This window comes from Vulpes lagopus, chromosome 23 (genome assembly GCF_018345385.1).
Source record: "Vulpes lagopus strain Blue_001 chromosome 23, ASM1834538v1, whole genome shotgun sequence".
NCBI classification, from domain to species: Eukaryota; Metazoa; Chordata; class Mammalia; order Carnivora; family Canidae; genus Vulpes; species Vulpes lagopus.
This window is the reverse complement of record NC_054846.1, coordinates 11855303-11869548: the sequence shown is the minus strand read 5'-3', so window position 1 is coordinate 11869548 and position 14246 is coordinate 11855303.

Here is a 14246-nt window from a genome sequence, read left to right as displayed (position 1 = left end):
ATTGATGAGTGAGTGAAGACTTGTCATTCCTTAGAAAAGATTGTGTCTTTCATATCTGTGGTCCAGTGCCTGGCCCGGTGCTTAGTGCATAGTAGGTACTACACAAATTTCGTCTGAGTGACTCTGCCTTCTTTTCTTCCAAGCCAGTATCTTCTATTTTCTTTCTTGTCAATGTCAATGATACTAGCATTTTCCTACTTACCCTGGTTGTAAACCTCAATATTCTCTGACCCTCCCAACAGTACCTAATTCCATGAGTTGCCAAGTCTGTTAAGTCTCCCTCAAAGATTTTAAATATTCCCTTTTACAGGCATACCTTGTTTTACTGTGCTATACTTTATTGCACGTTGCAGATATTGCGTGTTTTTTTTTTTTTTTTTTACAACAAAAGGGATGTTAGTGGCAGCCCTTGTGTCCAACAAGTCTCTTGGTGCCATTTTTCTAAGAGCGTTTGCTCACTTTGTGTTTCTCTGTGTCACTTTTTAGTAACTCTAGCAGTATTTCAAACTTTCTCATCAATATTATATTTGTTAGGGAACTCTGTAATCCATGATCTTTAATGTTACTGTTGTAATTGTCTTGGGGTATCACACACTGTGCCCATGTAAGACAACAAACTTAATAAATGTTCATGCTCTGACCATCATTCTCTTTCTTCCTTTTCCTTGGGCCTCTCTATTGCCCTTGCCTGAGACACAGCAGTGTTGAAATTAGGCCAGTAAATAACCCCACAATGGCCTCTACATGTTCATGTGAAAGGAAGAATCACCTCTCACATTAAATCAAAAGCTAGAAATGATTAAGCATAGTGAGGAAGGCATGTCAAAAACCCAGATAGGCTGAAAGTTAGGCCTCCTGTGCCAGTTAGCCAAGTTGTAAAGGCAAAGGAGAAGTTCTTGGAGGAAATTAAAAGCACTACCCCAGTGAATACATGAATGATAAGAAAGTGAAACAGTCTAATTAACTGCTGATAAGGAGAAAGTCTGAGTGGTCTGGATAGAAGATCAAACCAGCTGTAACTTCATTGTTGTCTTATTTTAAGAAAGTACCACAGCCTGACCTTCAACACCCATCAACATCAAGGCAAGACCCTCCACAGGCAAAAACATTAGGACTCACTGGAAGCTCCGATGATGGTTAGCATTTTTTTTTTTTTTTGGTTAGCATTTTTTAGCAATAAATTATTTTTTAATTAAGGTAGTACATTGTTTTTTGGACATAATGCTATTGCATACTTAATAGGCTACACCTAGTTTAGTAGAGAAAATGGGAAGGGCATTCCAAGCTCAGGGAACAGAGAGAATTTGCAAGTAGGAAATCAGAATATAATGAGTCTGAGGATGGGAGCTTTGGTCAGAAAATAGAGGGCCGCTTTGCCACACTAAAGAGCTTAGACTTTACCATCCCCAGTAGATAATCTGTGCTTTCCCAACTCCATGTATTGGATCTCACTACTTCTTTCTATCAACCTGCTCTTCTTCCTCTCCATCTTTTCACAACCAAACACTCCTTATAAATCCTAGCTCCAATGATTCTTCCCCTATGAACTGTCCTTAATTCTCCCAGGCAGAAACAACCTCTACTTTTACTCTTTAATTCCCTTCTGCTTTGTTTGGCATGTGTCTCTCTACCTTGTATTGATGTTGTTGTAGACACTTTATGGCTCCATCAGCTCCTTGAAGGATAAGGAGTACGTTTCCTTCCCCTATTATGTCCTTACATTCTTTTGTTCTGGGCACTAAGCACATAGCAGATGCTCAATAAATATTTGTGACCCTTGGATCACTTTTTCACAGATTTTTAGTATCACTTTGTTAGCTAGTATTTAGCAGTAAACAAGATATCTTTTTTTTCAGAACATCTTTTTCAATAAGAAAATATCTTTGGTAAAGGAAAGCACTAAAACTACTTTTTTGAGTTTTTCAGGACACTTAAAAATACTTTGGATTATTAAATTGTATAATTTGGGGTCTGTCTTTAAATTGGAATTAGAATGAATTTTTGAGAATAGAAAGTGACAGCTACTGGAGGAAACATTAGAAATTTTTATTTAATTTAGGAGAATCATAAGGATTATGTTACAATGTCTTAGTTCTTAATGGATTACTTTTTTGTTAATTTTATGTAGGTGGAAAGATTCAGTCAGCTGTTTTTTTACACACATTGTAAATGTAATTTATAAATAGTTATTAAATAAAAGCATTTTAGGAAAATTTAGGATTTTTCAGGTTTCTAATTTTTTTTTAAATTTTGTCTTAAAAAAAGTAAAACAAAACTTTTGCCCCCAAAGAAATTAATGTGCATCATAATGGAAGTATCTAATCAGAAAAAGCAAACCTTATATATTCTATTACTCTTCAGTTTATTTCAGTGAATATTCAGTGTTTGAATAAAGTAATAAAGTACATTTCCTAAGAATGTAATAGTTCCCTAAATACACAAGTTTACTCTTGTGTCACTCAGGCATAGTTATAGGTTTATGCCCACATATGTCTTTCCATAGGAGATGGTGATTTCAAAGCCTGCACCACCTAAACCCACCTACACTTTAAATATTTAAGCAGGTGTGATATATTCATTGATCTCTAATGATGTTGATAGACCTTCCAGTTCATCCTCACCCTCTCACCCTATCCCCTTTCTTCTTTGTAGGACGTTCCTGCATGAAAGTAGAGCCATTTGCGCTAAAGACAAAAATACTGATTACCCTGTATAGTTCTAATTTAGTACTCATTAAAAAATTTCCCTAATCAGTTGCACTAACTAGCACTAATAGCATAGGCTGTTAGACTTAAACATTACTCCAATGATTTTTAAATGGTACAGCCATTATCATTATCAGTCTTTGGATGATGGAATCTGTACTTGAAGTACTAAATCCTAGGAAATGTGTAGACCAAGAAAAGCAATTTCTGATTCTGCTAACCAGAGTAGCATGTGGCCACCACATGGGTAGTAATACAGCCACCCACCAGCTCCCTCACACCACACACATACACACACACACACACACACACACACACGCGGTGCTGCAATTTTTCTGAGAACAAAGAGCCTGTTTCGTCATTCATCCTGATAAACTCATGTTTCCTATCAGTACCAGGGAACACTACACAAAGCATCCCTTTGAATATCTTCGAGTGACTTCATGCTTAGATTGGTTCCTAAAGGATTAGGGTTTTCTTTGTATAACATCATTTCCTAAGTGTGATTAATCACAAGGAAATTGTGAAAGCTATAATACATTAAATTTAAGATTTTTATTTTCTGGATAAGTAAAATTGAAGAAAAATCATATCCTTTTTTGGGGGCCATCTGGTAACCTAAGAAGGAAGGAGTAAATATGTTTCTAGTTGCTTTGAGCAAACCCATATGCTGCCAGTCATTACTAATGCCGGCCAATGAGAGAGTTGAATTTCACTAGTGTATTCTAAGATGTGCTCCGATCATCTGTTGCTTCTATAGCTAGATTCTGTGCAAACGTATTTTCTCTCTTGTATTTTCATTTCATACTTTCCAACAACTATCTATAATCAATTGATATGTTCTACTTTTCTCTAAAATTTGCCAATAATAATTTAGCCAAAACAAACAGGAAATTCTTCTGGAAGTCTGATCTCTAATTAATTCTGAAACTAAGCTCAGCATATTAAAGGAAGTAATTAAAAAGGCACCCCATAGTGTTTAGATATGCTAGGTCAGCTAAAACAGAGGATTTTTCTATTTTTATGAGCTTTTGTCAAATTTAAAGTATGGTACATTTTAAAACAAAAATTTAAAAGAATTTGTTAGTAGCAATACCACTCTCTCTATATATTTTTTTCATGATTCTTTTGTCACTTAAAGATGACTTTTTGAAACAAATGGCCTAGATATGCCAATAAAATACCTATTCAATTTGCAAAATAATTATAAATATCACCAGTATTTTCCAGTTAATTGTGTGTGTGTGCACGTGCACGTGCATGCACATGCCGTATTACATACCAGCCATGTAATAACATTAGTTGTGAAAGACTGTAGAGGTCATCTGGTTCATCACCTTACTTCAGAAAGGGCTGCTCCCATTATTACCCCTGGAACATGGTTAGCTAATATTTTTCTTATCTCTTGCTCTTCCACTTTGTTTTTCTTCATTGCAGTCTTAGTCATAACTATCCTTTTTATAGTGCTCCCTGTTTGCCAAGCACTGCTGCACTTTTCATATACTGATTCCTCTAACCCTTATAGCGATTCTCTTAAATATTGCCTCCAAATGCCTTTTCTTTGTTCTCTTCTCACCAAACTCAATTCTGACTTTAGATGGAATCTCCTCTCTTTTTCTTATATTTTCATGTCATGCTTCTTTCTTACTCTTTTTCTTTTTCTGCCCTGGTGCCCTATTTGGGTCACTACTTTATCTTCTGCCATTTTTTCCCCTTCCTTCTATCACCTTTTCCCAGCACGGTTACCTTTCCTAAAATCCTTAGCTGGCAGTGTTTGCGGGACTCAGAACTCTCAAGGTGTGCAGAGTGGGTGTTCAGCATTCCCACGCCTGAGCCACTTGTTCCCGTCTCTGTGGGGCAAAAGTCTAATGGGCTTACAGGTAACACTTGCAGTGAATGGTGCACGGTGCCAGTTTAGGTCCCGAGACAGTCAGTCAGATTGCTATGCACATTTGCAATTTTGTGAGAAACAAAAGTCCACCCTCTCTGATGAGTATCTCAAGCACACTCTTTCCAGCAGAGATCTTTTAGAGTAGTGCTTAAGAAATTTTGAGCTTGTGTCAGTCACCTGGAGAACTTGTTAGAACAGCCTGCTAAGTGCACCCCCTTATGCAATGGAAATTGGACATTTGCAATTCTTTTTTTTTAAAAGATTTTATTTATTTATTTGAGACAGAAAGAGTGAGAGAGAGCACAAGGAGGGGGTGTGGCAGGCAGAGAGAGAGGGAAGAGCAGGCTCCCCACTGAGCAGAGAGCCAAATGTAGGGCTTCATTTGGGGCTCCATCCCAGGACCTCTGGGTCATGACCAGAGCAGAAAGCAGATGCTTAACCAGCTGAGCTACCCAGTAACTATGCAGATGCAGCCTGCCCACAGATCACTGAGTAGCACTGCTTTGCAATTCTTTTCATTTTTCTAATCTCTTGCTTAAATAATTCTGGCTTCATTTTAAGGCCAAGTACCTGTATCCTTCTTCCTTTGGAAAGGATCTTCAGATAATCCCTATGGAGTGACATTCAGTCATTCTGTTCTTTTCTTTTAATTTTTATTTATTTATGACAGTCACACAGAGAGAGAGAGAGGCAGAGACAGGCAGAGAGAGAAGCAGGCTCCATGCACCGGGAGCCCGATGTGGGATTCGATCCCGGGTCTCCAGGATCGCGCCCTGGGCCAAAGGCAGGCGCCAAACCACTGCGCCACCCAGGGATCCCCCATTCGGTTATTTTCTTACGGCTAAATCTCCTCAGCTTCTTTATAAAATCGGTGCTGTAAATCTTTTATCGCTATTAATTGTTCTCTTTCATTTATCCTACCAGTTGTCTGCATCATCCTCCAGTTGTAGATATGCAAGTGAATTTGATAATCTATATAGTGTTTGAAATGAAAAGAAACTTGTTTTAGTTAAACTTTCGTATGTGGATTAATTTTTGGTTTCTATGTATTTAATTTATTAATATATATGTAGGTGTGTGTGTGTGTGTGTGTGTGTGTGTGGCACCAATATGTAATGTACTGTGCAAAGTGAACTAGTGTTACAAAAAAATGTGGCATATGGATCTAGCACTCGAGTTGCTTTTAAGCTCTTTAGGAATATAAAACAAAACAATAAGATGACAACAAAAACAAAATCACAGAGAAGTAGAACTTTATTTTTTTAATTATTTTTTTAAATTATTTTTTTAAGATTTTATTTATTCATGAGAGACACAGAGAGAGGCAGAGACATAGGCAGAGGAAGAAGCAGACTCCTTGCAGGGAGAAATAGTCTACTCCAGTTCTAAAACTGGAGTAAACATCAAAACATAAATAAACATCAAGCCTTGAGTAGCAATACAAAATTGAAACAGCAATTCAAGGGAAAATGGTTGAGTCAATCATGCTTGAGAAAAGATGACCCTGTTAATAATTGTTCATTTGTATTTCAGTACCTATACATACCTAGTTTCTATCTATGCCATCACTTGAGATATGCCAGCTTTTGTAATCATTGGTAGTGTATGCCTTATCCTCAACCAACATTTAAGGCCCTCCAAGACAGAGATGATGTCTCACCCTCTTCATATTACCAGCACTGAATATAGCATAAGTATATGTCCCCAACTTACTATTGACTAAATAAATGAAAGTAAACACAGGACACACACTGGCTGACATAACCGTGGTCATTGAATCAGTTCTGGGAAGCCTGCCAGGTAATTTCACATCAGCCATATCAAAGATCCTTGTAGGAGGTAGCATCCAAGCCCAAGTGTGATGCCCTGCATGGAGAAGGACCTCCAGCATACTTTGAGCTATAGCAATTCATTCAATGAGCATTATTTTTAAAAGTCCAACTGACTAACTGAGGGTCTTTCAGCACGTGTTAATTCACTTATTCCTCCTCACAACCTAATGATACTGGGCAGGAGGTACAGTACACAACGAAGAAATAATTTACATAAGGTCACGGTAGTCGACCCAAATTCAACTAGGCAATGTAGCTCCCAAGTCTGTGCTTTTGATGACTATGCCACTTTACCTTACCTCTCAAAGCACTGCCCATCACAATCTATCTCTGCAATGAGGTGACACTCTCTCTTGCACTCTTTCTTTTGGCAGAGTTGGACATGTTTGCTTCCAAGATGGAACAGGGTATATATGATACATGTGGGTTTGAGGCTTTACCTTGATCTATGTTTAAAGTCATCCAAATTTTAATACTGTGAATATCATGAGCTTAGTTTGATGCTGGTTTAAACAGGATATTGGAACTTATATTTTCAAATCTCTGATAAAATATGTTTATAGTTTTTAGATATTAAGATAAGTATCTTGATTCTTCCTTATCTGGAGTTAGGGTTTTTTGTTTGTTTGTTTGTTTGTTTTGTAAATAAATTGTTGATCCTATTCATGATCTCCCTCTCTGCAACAAAGTATCCCTCTCTTGCATTATTTCTTTTTCCAGAGTTGGACATTATTGCTTCCAAGATATAATGAGATGTATAGTACATGTGGGCTTGAGGCTTCATCTTCTTCATCCAGCACTAACACACTAAAGTGATTCAACTTGAATATATATGAGTCAATCTTGGCCAACATTTGTCCTTCTTTGAACTCTTAAAGGACCTCACATTATCCTCTTGTCACTCTCAGCCTTGGATTGTTAAGGAAGACTGGTCTACATCCTGCAAGGCAGAAATATCTATCCAATAAACCAGGAAGTAGATGAAAGAAGTCTGGGGAGAATTCTGGATCACCTGAAATTTATGAGCAAACTTTTCTTTTTGAACGTAATTGCAGTAATTATAAAAGTGTCATAAGTAACGGTTCTTACATAATTTTCAATCTCTTCGTTAAGCCCACATTCCACTTGGTTATATGTAGAAGGAAAAAAATGAGTCAAATGTATATTAACAGTCATTAACTTACAAAGGAAATAGTAAGCTAAGGCAGGTTTTCTTATTCAAAATTAATCTTTGCTTGAAAGGACGCATTTAGAAATTGCTCTTAAACATAGATATTTTCCATTTGAGTAATAATGAATGTATTTTTTAAAAGATTTTATTTGTTTATTTGAGAGAGTGAATGAATGTGGGCACAAGCATGCAGGAGTGGGTGGGGTGTGCAGGCAGAGGCAGACAGACAAGCAGACTCCCTGCTGAGTGTGGAGCCCTACCTGGCTGGATCCCAGGACCCCAAATTATGACCTGAGCTGAAGTCAGACACTTAACTGAGGCGCCCCACCCAGGTGCCCCATGAATGTTTTTAATACTATGGAAAATTGGTAACTGAAATTGCACAGTGGAAAAACAAAATCAAAGGCTAGTTGTTTCAATTCCTCAAGGTAAAAAGTCTAAGAGGAAATAATAATCCTCCCTTATACCAGTCTGATGATTAACACAATACATGCAATATTCACAAAATGAATATATGAAGAAAATGAACAACTGTTTTAAAGAATTGACGATGACGTTGTCTTCTATCAGTCTTAATGCTAGGACAGATGTTGAATGTGTAAATCCTCCTATCAGTGCCTGCACAATCAACCACGATATTTATTCTACATCCATAATAATTTTATTGCTTTTATGCATCCTTGCATAATTGCAATTGTATTCATTTTTCCACATTGTTATTCAAGAAATCAACAAAAACTATTTAAAATATCATAAGGGAAATATTTTGTGACTAGATGAAAGTATCCATACTATATCCAAGCAATTCAGCTACTTTTATTTTTTCACTTAATTTCCTCATTTCTTTCATGGATACACATCTTGGTCACCCCTGTGACCCCCTGTGACCCTGTGACCCTGTCCAAGTGGTGATCTTCTCAGAATGACCTCCAATCATGTGTATGGACACATAAGTATATATGAACACACATATATATAAAATAATCTATTAGTACATACTATATATGTATGTATTCATATACATATATATCTTTTTCCCATGCTCTGAGCCCAAAGAACATTGAACAGAACATACAATATATCTGTCTTGTGGTCATTAGTAAATCTTACCTGTAAACACTCTCATGAACCTATATGTTGAGATATTCTGACTTCAGTGCATACTTTGTGGAATATGGTTTGGTCCACACTCAAAGGCTTAAGCTTGAAGGCAAAAAATTTTAGGGGGAAAAATAACATCTCAATACCAGCCTCATGATTAATATAATAGGTGCCGTGTGTAGACTTCTTGCTGTCTACTATCAATTTTGCATCCTGGCAAACGGTTTTGAATTTTAAGGCTGATAGCAGTATGCCAGTGCTAGTGCTGATGCTATAGCAAAGAAACTGGAAGGATGTTTCTGTACATTAAAATGCACGTTTTACCCTGACATAAGTTTTCTTCAACTAATTGTCAGTTAAACAGTGGGGAAAAATAAATAAATAAACAGTGGGGAAAGTCAACTTAGGATTTGATGGGAGCCCATTGCTGATATGAAGGGCATCATTATTACCACTGCTGACACTTGGGAGGGCAGACCAGTAAGGACCGTGCCTGGAGGAAACTATGGCTAGACTCTAATCAGAGCTTTAGGAAGAAGGATTGCTAACACAGCCTGGCCATGCTTGTTCATAAGGACCATATTGTATCTATCCAATAAGATGTTCTTCACTTAAAGCTGCTATAGTCGAGGACATGCTTTTTACCTTTCACCCATGATGCATATGTGTATTTAAAATGCCTTCTGGGATGCCTGAGTGGCTCAGTGGTTGAGCGTCTGCCTTTGGCTCAGGGCATGATCCCGTGTCCGGGGATCGAGTCCCACCTCGGGCTTCCTTGCATGGAGCCTGCTTCTCCCTTTGCCTGTCTCTCTCTCTCTGTGTGTGTGTCTCTCATGAATAAATACATAAAATCTTAAAAAAAAAAGAAAACTAAAAATAAATAAAATGCCTTCCAATTCTACAAGGACCCCTATGGGGTTAGATTAGGGGTATCAGGATAAACTCATGGTTTTTAATATATAAAGACAGACATGGAAATAAATATAGATTACAACATATGTGGATCTATCTATCTATCTATCTCACTATTTTTTTTTCTGTCAGCTGAGAGGGCCTAGAAGCAAAAGTAATGAATATACCAAGTATCCAGATTTTTATTTCTAAATATTTTACACTAGGAGAAATAATGGCTGTATGGATAAATGGTTGATTGAGGATTGGGGTAGGAAAGAAAAAGATAAGCTTGGAATATCTTGTGGTGGCAGAAAGTGGAGAAATGCTCAAAGAATAAGAGACAAATCCAGAATACACAGGCCAATCTGAAGGAGCTCCCACAAGGCAAACTTGGTAATGATGGTAATAATTTGGCGATGATAATAATTTGACCATCAAAATAAATAACATGAATAGATTGTAATCCACTGAATAAAATAAGAATACAATGAAACCCAAAATAATATTAACGAGTAGGGGAGAATGGAAAGTTTTTCCTTATGATAGAAATCTAATATCTTACTGTAGAAAGGATGATGAAAACAGGAAAATTACCACTTGGCAGTATTTTGGATTCCTGGACCCAATTTCAATGGCACAAGATTGGAGTATGGTTTTCTCTTAACACTAAACAATTCTCTGGACACCAACTCCAAATGGCAATATCCTTCAATTCAACTCAATTCTGACACTGTCTACCTAGAGCTCGCAAACCAGAACACAACCTGGAGCTAGATATAGGTTATGGGCTCAGTTCTACGGGACTCTTCCCCTCCACCAGCACTTCAGATGCTCCTCTAAAGCATAGGTTGTTACCTATACTTCTGACTGATTGGCTGTAAATCAGAGAGTCCCATAATTCCCTCCTTGGGTTTGCTAGAGCGGCTCACAGAACTCAGGAAACCCATTTATTCACTAGATTACCTATTTATTGTAAAAAGGATACAGCTCAACAATAGCCAGATGAAAGAGATGCATAGGGCAAGGTAGGTGGGAAGACACTGGAGCTTCTGTGCTGCTTCCAGGCATGGCAGTGTCACTGCATCTCCATGTGTTCACCAACTTGGAAGCTCTAGGAATCCTGTCCTTTGGGGGTTTTATGGGGTGTCCTTACATAGCATGGTTGATTAAGTCATTGGCCACTGGTGACTGATCTAACCTCCAGCCCCTCCCTCCTCAGTGAAGGTCAGTGGGGGATGGGACTGGAAATGCCAACCTTCTAATTACCTGGTTGTTCCACTGGTGACGATCCCCATCCTTAAGTGATCTAGGGGCATTACAGAAGTCACCTCATTCACAAAACAAAAGACACCTTTAAAAAAAAAAGACACCTTTATTCTTCTCATCACTTAAGAAATTGCAAAGGTTTTAGGAGTTTCATGTCAGAAATGGGAGGAAGACCAAATTCATTTCTTATCATAAATCACAGCATCACCATGATCCTAGTAAGAACCGATTCAGGCAAGAATCATCAATGGATACTAAGACTGTGGTAGAAAGTTAGATATTACTGGAACATATAAATAGTCTCCACGGAGCAGTTAGCATCACTAGCATCAGTGCCTTGCAGGTTGAGACCACCAGGAGCGCACCTGCACCTGTAGTTGAATGAGTTGGGATTATTAATCACGGCAGTAAGGAAGAGTGCACACAGTGGGAAAGCATGGGGCGGATCGGTGGGAGGCTGTTAGGTAACTCTGCAGAGGGGTAAAGAAAGTGGTTCTGAGTTGGAAGTCGTCAGGAAAAGTGGGTAATCCTGTCATTGTGTGTCTCCGGAAATCTTATGCGGAAGGAAGGAAGAGTAGACTAAAGCAAGAGCTGTAATTGGCAAAGCAGCCACAGGCATATGTATCAGCCAAGAGAAAGGGAGTCTTGGCCATTTTTGCAATGATGACAGTGTTCATTGTTTTGTCTGTGTTCAGACATGATAATGGAGGGGGTCTTGTCACAAGGTCACAGAGTAGCCTTGACGAATATTGATGTTTTGTGAAACAGTTTATGTTCAACACAGGAACACCAGGGCCCAGCTCTGAGTGCTAAGGCATCTCCTAGCAACACGAAGCACTAGCAAGTGGCATTCTCAGACGCCAGATGTCAGGGACTGCTTTTCTCTTTCTCACTAGTAACCCATTAACCAGAATCAACCAAATCAACATCACGCGCCTACTGATATGAAAAGGAAAACATTACTCTTGTGGTATTTCTGCCAAAAATGCATACCCTGAGCCCAATCAAGAGGAATATCAAACACGGATTCGTGGATACGCTGCAGAAGAGTGGGATTGCATTCATGGGCCTCAAAAATGTCAGTGTTGTGAAAGAAAGAGATTGAAATTGTTCTAGATTAAAGGAGATGAGCCAACTGTAACAACTGACTGCAACCTAAGAATTGGAATTTTCTTTCGCTATAGCAGACGTTACTAGGCTAACTGGCAACTCCTAAATAAATCTGTAGTTTAGATCATTGTAGCAATGTTAATTTTCCAATTTTGATAATGATACTATGATATTTAAGAGAATGTCTTTACTTTCAGGAAGCACATTGAAGGATTTAGGGGTGAAGGGGCATCATATCTACAACTTACACTCAATTCAGAAAAAATGTATATATGTATAAACATGAGTGTGTGTGTGTGTGTGTGTGTGTGTGTGTGTGCGTGTACACAGAGAAAGGACAAAGCAAAATTTGGAAAATCTGGGTGAATACATGGAAGTTCTTTACATAATTTTTGCAACTCTTTGTAATTATACCAAAAGTTAAAAGAAAAAAAATGCCTTTCTCTTGCCATTTACAAGTCCTTTTCTTTTTTGAGTAAAGGTTATCTTGGGTGAGGATGAACTCAGCATTGGTGTTTCACTCACTACATTTCTTTTTTTAAGACAGAGAAAGAGAGAGAGCATGACTGGGGGAGGGCAGAGAGACTATTAAGCAGGCTCCATGCCCAGTGCAGAGCCTGGTGCCTGGTTTGATCTTCAAACCCTGAAATCATGACCTAAGATGTACTCAGGAGTCTGCCATTTAACCGACTGAGCCATCCAAGCACCCCTCACTCACTGCCTTCTTGAGTAAAACATCTATTTATGTGTGTATTTACATCTAAATCTCCTTAATTTTTATGGCTAATATTTTAAGGCTGGTATGGGGTTTCCTTGGGGGGTAGCTACTTCCTTTAGCAGCCCTTATATTTGGTAAAAATTTATTATAATTCATCTTCGTTTAAAAATTCTTTACATATGGATTGCTAGGAACATATATATATTGAGCTTTGTTTTGAAAAGTTCTCTTGGTGGTGGAAGCACTGCCTCACTGAGGAGTGATCCACAGGCGAGCGCCTAAACATTGAATGTTTTCCCTTTTGTGTCTTTTCCACGGGTTGACATTAGCCTGCATCAACACCATTCTATAAAACATAACATATGAACTAATACCACAGAACTTTCCCTTCTGAATGAGGAAGAAAATAGGAGGGAAGTCTCTTTGGTGAACTTGGTGCAAAACAGTTATCTTCATTATAAATGTTGCTTAGAAAACTTGTGTCTCAAGATTCAAGAAAACCGTTCATATATGATTTAATCTTGAAGCTAAAGAATATTCAGTATTCTATAGATTAAGGAAAGACATTATTTGAGGTAAAGAAAGTTACTCTGTGTTATCATTGTCCAGAACCAGCTGAAGCCACCCACGTACAATGGAACTGGGTTGAAATATGCCTGGATCGTCCTAAGAAGGAACTAAAGTCAGTAACTTGAGCTCACTCCAGTGTATCATTTAGTCTTAAAATCTGCCTATCACTTTGAAACTTTGCTATATTTAGATCTTCTTAATGATAATTGACAACTAGCGGTAGCTATGTGATTTTTGATAAAAGTGTTGTTACAAAATCTTGTGTAGTAGTGGAAGCTTCTCATAAGTTCTCAGGTATATATGTAGGAGTTACTTTACCATGAAGACTCCGTTATGAACTTTGCTCAGCCCCATTACCTTTTGTCAATGGCCTGGGTTTAGCAGAATTATAAAAAAGAAGATCTTCAGTAAAGGTGGTTCTCAAGGTGTGAGGGCCACTTGCCTGAAGATCACCTGGAATGCTTGTTAGAATGAAGATTCCTGCCTCCACCTCAGACCTGTTCAGTTGGAGGCTCTTGATGGGAGGCTCTGCGAAGCAATTCTTAGGTATCTAACGTGGGAAAAACATTCCCAGTAAGACTTGCCTGAAATGAAATTTGTAACAGTGGATGTACTTTATAGCCTTTTATATCTCTTTCATATTTCTCACCACATCACATGGTTAATGTCTCAAACACGAGAAACCACAGAAATGATCTTATTCCATCTATTTTAGAAGGCTAGAAGTACATAAATTATCCTAAATTCAGCTTCTCTGTAGTTCTGCTGTCTTTTAAGATTTTATTTACTCATTCATGAGAGACACAGAAAGAGAGGCAGAGACACAGGCAGAGGGAGAAGCAGGCTCCCTGTCTCGATCCCAGGACCCTGGGATCACGCCCTGAACTGAAGGCACTCAACCACTGAGCCACCCAGGCGTCCCTGTAGGTCTGCTGTTTTTCAATCCATCATTTGAATTATCCAAAGCCCATGAAGTCATTCTAAACTT